We start from the raw sequence: 12,111 nt of genomic DNA on the forward strand, positions 1-12,111 counted from the left end.
TTGCATGAAATGACTGAACAGAAACATTTGGAGGTTCTCAGTTCATTGTTGATCTAGGACTGGAGAACTTGAGAAGGCTAAAGGCTGGATTATGTGGATTATAATGCAGAGATGGACAGCAGTGCATGCAGATGAGTGCACGGTTTCTAGACACACTTCATTTGGGTTGGAGCCCATCGTTAACTTGTTCGCCAGCTTATCACTGGAAACAAAGTGGGAAACAAAATGAAGCCAGAGAGCAGCTGAGTTAGAAAAGAGCCAACATTGTAGCTTTTTCCCTCTAGTTATTTTTTTCCTTACTTCCATTTCTGCCTGCACACATTTTCATCTCCTCCCTCAGTCTCGGCCATGTGCAGGTCTGTGTGGACACAAAACCCTGGCTGGTGGGTGGACATCTGCACTGATTCTGCACATGCATCGGCTGATGCAAGCAGATGGCGAAATTGATGTGGCACTGAGTATGTTTATGCTGAGCAAACGTATGTGCTCCATTCACTGTAACGTTCAACTGTTTTCTGTGTGAGATCAAACCAAACCAAGCAACACATATGAGTAACTAATTGGGTCTTATGGCTGTCCAGTCTCCAGAGAGCCCGTCTCCTGTTTCTCTTTTGTCAGAAAGTCCTTTGACCAGATTCTATGTTGCTTTTTGATCAATAAGCGTCTTTCTCTCTCAGGAAGCACCAATGGGGCAGGATTGATCGTGGCTAAAAGTAGGATGTGTGGGATGTTTTTAAAAGCGCCAGTGTTTGATCATGTATCGATGGTTGCTTTTGCAGCGTTTTTAGTCCCACTGCCTCCACAGCTTCCTTCAGCTGCTGTTTGTGCCTGTGGCCTGATGCAAAGCTGTGAGGACCCATTACTGCTTGTCAATTCACCTTGGCCACATCAGTGGCTGCCTTTCATCAGCACAGTAAAGAGAGAGAGAGAGAGAGAGAGAGAGAGAGAGAGAGAGAGAGATTCCATCAGGACTTCTCTTTCTTCTCTCTTAGTGCATTAGGGACCTGTTAATTTTGAAGTTTATATTCCCTCCTCTTGTTTACTTTTCTTTTACATGGGTTCTTATAGGGAACAGGAGATATAGAGAGATCTACACTCAACACTCTATTTTTCACCTTCATCTGTTTCTTGTGCACAAACTGCTGCTTACGAACAAGACGATCACGTAGACAAGAGGCAGAGCGTGTGCGTGTGCGTGCGTGAATATGCTCTCAAGTCAGCGTCGCAGTGTGCATCAACAGGACAGCGGATACTGCACATCCATCATACCTCAGAAGCATGTTAAATATTGCCTGTATCTCTATCTAAAATCCTTTAAAACAACATCACATAAATGATCTAGCACATTTGGTGTTTGACTATTTGCTTCATAGCACTGGGGACCTTCACGCATAAAAATCAGCACACTGTCTCTGAAGAAGTGTGCAGTGTGTATATTTAGTTTTAGGGCAGATTTTCACTTTGAGCTTGAAACATAAAGACTAGGGGGCAAGCTTAGCTAAAAGGATTAAGTCTGATTTAAGTACAACTAAAAGTTACTGAGAAAGTTCCAGCCCAAACTCTTCCACCGCACAGAAGAGGAAGGAACGATTTGTCCAGAGAAAATCAACTTATTTTCTTAAAATAGACAAAGAGATTTAGTTTAGTGGTGGCGCTTGAGGTCTCGTCTCGTAGGTATAAATCTGTCTCTTCTTCACAGCCTCTGGGCGGCGACGGGAGACAAGTATTTCACAAATTATGATAATCTGCATCCAAGTTTGATTTTCGCGTGTGGATCATGATTTATCATATTTCAGCACCAGTAGTGCCTCTTTTCTCCCCATATATATACTTTTTGTTTCCCCACTTCAGGCCTCAAAAATTCAGGAAGTTGGGAATTTATGCTGAAAGGCTGAAACTGACACACATTACTGCTGATTTGTTGACTTACTTAATAGGAGATATACTCAAGGTTTATCTTATTATGAGTATTATGTATTGCAGCTCAGGTCAGGCAATAGTTCCTGCCACAGTCTCACTCTGCTGAGTTCATCGCTGTGAGACACATTGAAAATTTGTCTCACAACCTGAATGGCCCTCAGAAATATTGTGACCACCAGGCAGCCTCCAGGCTTTCCCTGCCGCTGCGTGACTGTGATGTAGAGCGGCGTGGAGGATGAGCCTGTTTCCAGACAGCCTTCCAACATCGTATTCACCAACCCACAGCCCACCCACCGCTTCCGCTGGGATGCCAAAAAAAAAGCTGCGTTTACAGGAAGAGATGAGAGAGAGAGAGAGAGTGAGGGAACCCAGGGGGAAGGGTTCGCAGTCCACCCCCAAAAAATGCCTGAGACGCAACCACAATCGCACAGCCAAACCCAACAGACGCAGATGATCAACAGCCTCGTGGAGAAGACAGTAAGACAGTCTGCACGCTCTCTCGCAGGAGTCGCCACCGATCAGAATGGAGGGATGGATGTGCCAGCGGCCCTCTGTTATTTCAGCTCGTTGCACATTTGGCTTTTCTCTCCTCAAAAGCTGCACACTTTTCTGTCAGTGGAAGTGGCAGAGGACGTCCAGATGTTGGTTCACTCATAATCTGCTCAGTCAATTGTAAGTCGCTTTGGATAAAAGCGTCTGCTAAATGATCGTAATGTAATGTAATGTAACGTGATGTCAATCAAGCATCCACGGGAATGTTTTTGTTTCTCGAACAGCTTCAGCCTCACTCATGGGAGCTTGAAAACATCAGTATCCACAATCTTGCTTTATTAGATTTTTGAGCTGTCATTTGAGCTCCTGTTTCCATGGGACACACACAGAGTTCACTGGCATACTTGAGTAGAAATAACACTGTCGCATATTTTAGTCCGTGGGCGCAATGTTTAAGTCTGTGTCAGATCTTTGTGAACAAAACTATTCTTTGGATTCTTTATATGAGTTTAGTTTCTGCAAAACTTAATTTATTACAGTCTATGGTTAGGAATTACATTTCACATTTCAAATGAAATGAGCCTGAATGAAATTACATGTTTTGCCATTGGCATCATTAAGCCTGAAGCTAAAGTGGTAAACAGTACTGCATGTAATGCCTCCAAAATAAGTCTCTCCAAGCAAAGGCAATAAATGATTCATTATTAAGTGAGGGTAATTTACATGGGCAGCAAGCAAAACAACAACATGAACGATGGCAGGCATAGGCTGGTAAGAGCTTTGTTGTTAAGCTTTACTCATAAACTAGTGTTTAGTTGTTAATGTCATAGTCAGGCACAGTATTTTGATGTGTGTGTGTGTGTGTGTGTGTGTGTGTGTGTGTGTGTGTGTGTGTGTGTGTGACTGACCCGGTCAAAGATCAGCGTTGTACTTCAAACAAGGCTTTTCCTTGTGGCTGGCATTGCACACATCAAGCTGAGGGAAACAAACACAAATCAAAGTGTTTAGATCCACTTTGTGCTGTGCCACAGAAACAGATGTTCTTTTACTGAATTCTAGATGGAGCCCTTTGCCTCACACATCAAAACTGACCTTCAGCTGCTTTTTATTGTTTACATATCCACACGAAGCTTACTGAATACAAATTATGTCCAGCAGTGACATACTGGACAGAGAAAATGGGAAGATAACTGTTCACTCTCTCCAGCTGACTCTGCTCTGGAGAAGTCAGCTCAGTCTGCAAACTCCTATGCGTTTGCGTTGAGATCTGCTGCTGGGATCAGGCCTTATTTGTAGTTTCCTAAATTGTTCCTTTCTTAATTTGCATCTGTCATTTGCCTGCTTCCCAAACTCCAGCTCGCTCTCTGAATTCCCTCTCCAGAAATCCATTCCATTCATTTGACCTCATATGACGTTTCTTTCTGTGTTTTTCCTCGTTTACTTAAGGACCTCGCCCTCATCTGTCTGCAGGCTCGGCTACATCATTGTCGTCAAATCTAATATGCTACCCACTGCATTTTCCTGAAATGAGCACACAGCTCTACAAACTTATTCCTTCCTAAATACAAGGTGTTGTAGGAAACATACTTTCAGAGAGGTGACCTTTCTTCATCAGCACAGCGGTGCTTTGCAAGCAAATTTGCAGGAAAGTCTGTTTGTTTGCGGTGCACCTTTGCTGTTGGAATCAAATATAATGGCATAGTACGCCTTCAAAAAGTTGAGGTAATGTAAAATGGTCAGACCGGGGGTTGGATTTGCTGTCTTGTTAGCAAGATTTTCTGTTTTAAGGAAAGGCCAGCACTTTTGAAATTTGCTGAACTGTGACAAGAAGAGGTGTTGTTGTTGTTGCTGGAATTCTTAAACTCTGTCCATTTGCTTGATAAGAATTATGCATCTTCATCTCTTAAAAAGAAAAACACAAAGAAAAGAATGAACTGAGAATGTTTTAGATTTAGAGTGTTTTCCTTTCCTCTCAGTCCCCGAGCACCCATTCAACTGCTTATTACAAGGGCCTAATTGTGTAAACCGCCCTTGGTGACTTGAGCAGCGCTGTCCCCTCCTGGCCTCTGCAGCGAGGACGAACCTGCGGGCATACAGCCAAAGCATTAATAGAGATGCATCTTCAAATCTCAGGAGGTTGAAGGAGTTAGATTCAGATTCAGTCTTGGTTAGGGCTTTGGGCTCACACTCGCAGCCGCAGCACAATATTGGTGAACGTTCTGCTTGACTAAGCAGAGCTGGATTATACAGAGCGGTCAGTGTGTGTGTGTGTGTGGGGGGGGGTAAATTAGTATCAGTCGTATTTGACGGCAGACTGAGTTCAACCAATTGGCCCGGAAAGGGATTTATAAATTGTTGATAGGCATCAGAAAACAACTTGAACACACAGACTTTTGCCTTGTGCCTTGGTTTATTACTGTACATCTCTAACTAGGATATTCATTTGATTCAGCATGATAAGGACTGATGCAGATCTGTGAACAGTTGTAATTGGTACGATAGACTATTTTTAGCCTGTCCTCATGTGTTCCTTAACACAAAGAAAATGATTTTGCGGAGCGAGGGTCAGGGAGGAAATGAATGAGCAAAATATGTGTGAAATGACTTCCTGTTGAAATCTCTGCAGGATTCTAATTTGGCAGAACCATTAAGACTAAACTCTGCATTAGTCATTTCGCACCCATTCCTTATCAAAAAGCGTTTTACTCTATTTGTTGAAACCATTTTATTGGATTGCCTTCATGTTCTTTATAGTCATTGTATGGTTTGGCCAGCAGCGCTTGATTTGATTATGAAGCTTGTCGTAACTCGTGTTAAAAAGGAATGACAATGGAGTTTCATTCAGATTTGCTATTGCTGCTGTTTTATGTGTATTAGGGGGAGGCAGTGGCTCAGTGGGTAGTGCTTCCGCTTGGGAACCGGAGGGTCGCCGGTTCGAGTCCCTGCCCAGGTGCCCCTGAGCAAGGCACCGAACCCTCAATTGCTCCCCCCTCTGCGAAGGGTGGTACTGTAATGTAATGTAAGTCGCTTTGGATAAAAGCGTCTGCCAAATGATCGTAATGTAATGTAATGTAATGTAATGTATTAGCAGTAGAAGAGATATTGTAGCAGTGTCAGTAGTAAATGATGTTCGCGTCCTTCTAAAATTGATAAAGACCAAGAATGCTGTGTTTTTTTTGTGGAATTGGATGTTATACAAGTTTTTATAAAAATCAAAGCAGTGTGACCTCATACCTGCAGACGTCTATGTTGTATCCTTACTTCCCCCTATAAGTCCTTACTTTCTTTCTGTCCATCATCTCCCCTACAGTTTCTATACGCGTCCCTTACCTGGTGCCTCATATGTATTCAAGCAAGTGTACACAGTGGCGTTAAAGTGAATGCGGCTCGCAGTCTCTTGTTCTGGAGTAGATCAGTATTCTGCTCGCACACCTGCTGTGGAGGCTCAATCCGTAATCTTAAAATGACTCTTAAGGCTTTCCTTCGAGTGCCATTCTGCCTCAGAGAGCTCTTCACGTTCTCTGCATCTCAGCTCTAGCAAAGCCCCCTGGTCTGCATGTCTTCAAAATGATGGATGTTTTACCCCTCAGATACTCAGAACCTCTTTGCAATGCATCCTGAGATATTCTTTCAAGTGGTTTTTTGAAGTGGTGTTGTGAAAACTTCCCAGTAGGCTAATCCCGTTTCAAAAAGCATGTCCTTGGAATATGCTACTCTTGGTCCCTCATTCATCGCTATGTGCATTATCATGTCCCTTAGCTTGAAACCGCTGAGAAGAGTAAGCTGTATATGAAATGAGGTTTAAGCAACGCCTGTACGGGAGATCGATGAAATCAATACTCGTGCGGAGGCCCGAGAGCCATTCATCATTGTGATTGAGTATGACCAGGGATAAGACATTTCACTGCAAAAACACATTTCAAGGATACTCTGACTGACATTGAATAGCTTTTGCTCAGTTGGTTGTGCTTTGTTCTGTGACTTGAGCGGTGTAATATGTGCGATATGATGACTGGGCACAGCTAAAGCAAGCATGCACTGACAGGGTCGATTGACACTGGAGACAAGCGCTTCCATATTCTGTCTTCCATCTTGTAGAGACAGCCCGTGTCTTGGCCTTGTATTGTGTGTGTGTGTGTGTGTGTGTGTGTGTGTGTGTGTGTGTGTGTGTGTGGACAAGACACATTTCACTGCACCGGGAGCTGTCAAACGCAACATCCAAGGGTGATTGGGCCTATATGAAACGGCAAGTCCAAAGGCGTGTCAGCGGTTGACGCAATAAAAAAAAGTTAATAAAAAGATATTTGCAATATTAAGGGTGAATTGAAATACTTCATCAGAATGGTTACACAGATACGGTAAATATTTAAATATGAATGTAAAGCTCGGTCACAAAATAGGGAAAACACACAAACACGCAGCAGAGATAAGATGAATCCAGGTGACATGATGAAATACGTGTAAAAAAATTGGAGTTACCGGTAATAAAGCCTTCAGTCTGAGTGCTGAGGTATCCCGCCTGTCCCGCTGAGCCGACAGCAGATGGCTCTTTTATCTCCACCTCTTTCTGAGCAGGTGCTGCATCACATCCAAACTGCCAAAGAGAAATGAGTGGAGAAAAAAATGAAATATTCTCAAAAGGAATAAACAAAAGAGCAGGGATCAAAAGGAGTGCAAGAACCCTATAGGCACATAAAATCAGCTCTCTGTGTTATTAGCAAAATTTGCCAGTCTGTCATTGTCTCAGCATATGTCTCTATTTTCTTCCTGGTGTGCAAACCTATTTCAGGGATATAAGGCAGCATCTGCAGGTAAACATGCTGTGACATCACTGACAATTAGGATGTTTCAAAGTTTAAGTCTCTAGTTTGTGAAATAAGACAACAAAAACAAAGCAATTCCAACAATATGGGATTCAATATTGCAATCATATCTCTGAATAAAGTGTGTCGGAATCTATGTTGGGTCGTACATTGATGCCATGTAATCTTGTCACGTTCTCACAGGTTATCACTGAACATAACATACCAGTATAAAATCACCTGCTCATCCGTGTGAGTTGGTAATCACTGAATGACAGAAAAACGTGTCGTTGAGATGATAGACACACGAATTGAAGTAATTGCAACCATAAAAATATACCAAATGGCCCCAAGACATTAAATTCACTTGTCTTTATTTTGTTATCACTTCTAGAATAACGTACTCTGTTACAAAGCTTATTAATTAAATCTAACATCCAAGATATGTAGCTGCTGGTTGCCTCTTCTCAGTTTTTTTCGGGGATTTGTTCTGTGTGGCTTTGAGAAGGACTGCGATGGTTCTCAGCGTCAGATCCTCCAGCTGCAGACCCAACGTGAATCACAAGGCGTCACCAGCAGCCTGTCCTTGGGGGAACACTAACGGCTATAAAAAGTAGCATGATTACTCGGAGGGAAGCACAGGCGCTCAAGGTCAAGGGTTAATTGTGTGGCTGGCGTAAACAACCGCTTGTCTACATCATTCCTGTCGATCACGTACTGTAGAGGGCAAAGAACCTCCCTGACTAGAAAGAGGGTCACAGGACTTGGCTTCTTACAAAACATTCCTGTGCGTTTGATGTCATGAATGAGACGTCTGGACTAGCCTCTGTTTGCGCTCCATTGTACATTGGCAGAGGAAGAAGGAGGCTTTAACCGGTTATATCGAACATCTAATTGTAATTTAATGAAGGAAGTGGGAGAGTGTAAGGGGCAGAGCTGCTGGGACTTTGTCTTTCATTCTGGTAATTAATTTCAGGGTCTTTGCAAATGTGATAGAATTACAAGCTATTAGCAGGCATTTATTTCAATCAATTGTTTAATTTAGTTTGTTGTCATGGGCCAGAACCGTCTTTCTGCCGCTGCTGAATTTATATTAAAACATTTGTCAGCGCTCCAATTTCTTATTTGAAGAGCATCCCCAACGCTAATGACAATCGCCCGCACTCAGGCGGGCATGAGTGGTTTAATAGTTTCATCGTTTTTTGCCTCGTCTTTAAGCACCATACAATAACTCTCCATTGTGCGAGATTTCACACAATAGCACCATTGCCGAATGAAGTGGAAAGTAGATTTGTCAGGCTGTGCGTTTCTGTGGCTGCAGCAGGTGCAGGCTCTGTGGAGGTCAGTGCAGCCCAGTGGAGAGGGCACAGCTGACCCCTCCCACTGTCTGTTCCTGCTCCCAGGGTGCGCCACAGCCAATTTAGCACTCACTGCCAGTGTTAGTTCCTGACACGTAGCACTATTCATTGCTCTCATTATTGGCCAACTGAGACACTTTTGAAAGAGCAACAGAAGAGCAAAGGCAGGGAGCAAGACGTTCCCGCGAACTGATGAGAGCTCTGGTAAGAGTCTGACCAAGAGACCATGAACCAAATGTATCTTTTGGTTGAGAGCCCATGTCTGCCAAACTTAAGGGGCTTTACGCTATGGTGGGTGATGATGACGACACTGATTCTGTGCTATTTCTTTAAGGAATGGTATTTTTACCTTGAATTTATGGAAATACACAATGATATGCCAAGGGTATTCTTAACTATACTATATAGTGGGTAGATACAATACATGAACAATACAATACAATACAATAAAGCACAATATGATAGCCTTGCAAAGGTTACTAGCTTTTATAAAGCTTACAATGTTTATTTCTACAAAGGATTAAAGGGTCGGTTCAACATTCTGGTCAGTTTTGATGCTGTAGCTTGAGATGTTGCATTGGATTGGATCCCAAACTATAGCCTAAGAATGAAGGACCATAAACAGAAAAAGTTGCTCTGATACATTCAGGGAAAACCTATACTTATCCGTATCATATTTATTATACACCCAGCACAGGCTTATATGATATGCATACCTAGAAGCAACACCGTACACAGAAGATGTCTATTGCAAAGTGTCCGTGAGAGGTCTTAACGTGTTGAAATGTAAAAGGCCAGTGGAACAGGAACAGTGATGGAAAGCCTTTGGAGCTCTTACTGCAATTGTGTTGGGGAAGGAACGTAAACAAAGTGTATTTATCTTCCACGCTCCTCCTCTCTCTCTGTCACTGCCTCCGTCTCAGGCTCTCAGCCACCCTCTCCTGTGCATCTCCCCTACGCTCTTCTGCCGTTTTTGCCAGGTGGATTAACTGCATTCCCCCAAGTAATCCCTTTTTCTCCCACCTGATTTACCGGGGAGCACACTGCTTTTAAGTCTCTCTTTCCCCCTACTGATCTTCCAAGGGGTTGATGGCCTCTCATAAAAATCATGGGAGAGGGCTGGTTCAGTTTCTGTCTCTCCCGGATATTTTGTGCTTCAGGCTGGCGGAGCGGCTTGTTCATCTGGCTCACCTTTGTATATGAGCCCACATGTGCCCGTGAAAAAAGTAAGATAGCAGCGTAAGATAGGAAGGAGAAGCAACCACATCACTTATCTAAGTGCTATGGATTATAGTTATGAAAACATGATGCTGTGCAGAATGACCTGAGGCTTGATATCTTTTGTCAGTGCTGCATGCTTGTTGCAAATAGATTTTTCTGGTTTTACTGTGCATGTGATATTAGAAAGGATACATCCACCAATTCTACAGATGAAATGAAGACAGCAAGTCCACAAAAATGGCTCATATGAACAGCTGGCTTGTCTATGGAGTTCGGTCATTGCTGTCCTGTCTTTTATAAGACAGACTCGAGTTGCTATTTGTCAGGTTAATGGCTCTTAACAGGATCGTAAGCCCCCCTCTAACTGGAATTAATTAAACCATAATCCCGCTTGATTGCAGTAACCTCCCATAATCAAGATGTTTCCCCTCTGACAAGTGCTTGTTTGTACGTCTCTCTGCATTGCCAGTAGGAGGCCTCCAAACTCTGGACGTATCTTAGTAATGGCTGCTTTTAGAGGCATGTTATTACATTAGACTGTCGCAGTGATTATCAGTTATAGCCAGGTTTGTGGGCTGGGAATAAGGCAGGTTAAGATGAGGGAAGAAGCTCTTGAGTTCTGGGTGATTGTAAATCAGTCTCGAAGCAGAATTACGATTATATGAGAATCATTAAGTGTTGATTACTGTACTGTGATTACAGGTTATAAGAAGAAGTTACAGGAGCCCAATAAACCTCAACCACCCACCTGCAGCTCATTCATAATGCACACTGATTTATAAGCCATGATATATGACTAGCCACAAATACTTGGACTTAAACATTTCTCACAAATGTCTTGATCTGACATAGATGTTTTTAATGTTTTTATTTCTAATTCTTGATCAGTTTTAAAGTGGCTTTGAGAACCTAATTCCTCCTTTATTTCAACAGAAATGAATGGACTTGGAATGGTTATTGTGTACAGTCAGGTATTCACACACACTGTAGGCGTAACCATGTTGAACGGTTGTGGCTGTGGGGTATAATACACAGATTGTGGTGATTTCGCTGCAAAAACAGATACACATGCAAAAGGGCAATCATTAACCGCCTACTCAGGTCAGAACGCTCTCCATATGCCTCTCATCATGTGTCGGTGTGTATTTTCACAACTCTATTCATACTAAGGGGTGAAGTAAAGTGTGTCTGTCTTCATCCCTTCCTTCAGCTTAATGGTTTTCACATAGGGGTGCCCACTGTAGTTGTGTTTGTGATCACGCTCTACAGGAGCAACACTGTCATATAAAAAGCCATCTATCATTCAAACATGGTTTACAGTGACGAATGTGAAAATCACCTTGACACCTGTTTTCTGTAAATACATGCAGATGTGCCAGTAAAAATATGAATTTACTTCAATCTTTTTTAACAAGGACGCTAAGCTAAAATATACACAATTGCGCAATTCTCAGTATCCATATTTAACCGTATAGTCGTTGCACATTTGATTTATCACCAAAAACGTGGTATCCTGTAGAACAGTAATACAGAAGTACAGCAGAGGAGCAACAAACAACAGGGGTCCTCCTGTTGTGTGAGAAGCACAAACCGCACCGTGACACACACAGAAGCACACAGGAGCAGAATATCACCTCATGCATCTGAAATAAATAAACATCAAACATACGTAGGTGCCTCTCGTGTATTTTAAGTTCAACTTTAAAAACATTTTCATTGTCTTTTGGGAAAACTTCACATCCCAATTCCATCAAACATCTAAATGCAGTTTATTCGTTTATTTTTAGTATTCTGCTTGGATATAGATTAAAGCTGGCACTGCTTCTATTCACAGTTCCTCCGTGACCATTATGTGTGAAGACCATTACTATATTCCACTGAAGCGTGAGACATCAGCCGATAAAGATATATTCCGAGATAATACAAATGTGCTCAAGTGAATATTATAGATGTGGCAGATAAAATCTCAGAGATGAAGCGCCACAACAGTTTCACTTTAATGACGTTTGACTTTCTTAAACTTTCAAAATCTCAAGCCTGCTCAAATATTTATGGAGTCAAGAATGTGAAAGTGAGCACCTATGAGTCACTGACACCTCCGAGTGTGTGTCAGAGGATTAAACGTCTGGCAAGCTCCACAAGCAATTTTGACAAACAGAAACTGGATAAAAATATTTCCCAAACTTCTCCTCTTACCTCCCATTTTAACTGTAATCTCCTTTTCTGTAACATACAGTATTTATGGTTTGAAAATGTTCAAAATGTGTACGAGGACTCTGAGTTTTTGTGTCAGATGAAACTGTCGGAGATGTATCTTA

General features: G+C 42.3%; 1 protein-coding gene across 2 annotated transcripts in view; it reads left to right on the forward strand.

Annotated features, from left to right (window-relative positions):
* edil3a (EGF-like repeats and discoidin I-like domains 3a) overlaps positions 1 to 12,111 on the forward strand; it is a 99,107-nt gene that overhangs the window by 42,915 nt on the left and 44,081 nt on the right. The window lies entirely within an intron of this gene.

Source organism: Genypterus blacodes, unplaced genomic scaffold, assembly GCF_046128005.1.
Source record: "Genypterus blacodes isolate CSIRO-AG114 ecotype Tasmania unplaced genomic scaffold, CSIRO-AGI_Gbla_v1 ptg000099l_1, whole genome shotgun sequence".
In the NCBI taxonomy this organism is placed as follows: Eukaryota; Metazoa; Chordata; class Actinopteri; order Ophidiiformes; family Ophidiidae; genus Genypterus; species Genypterus blacodes.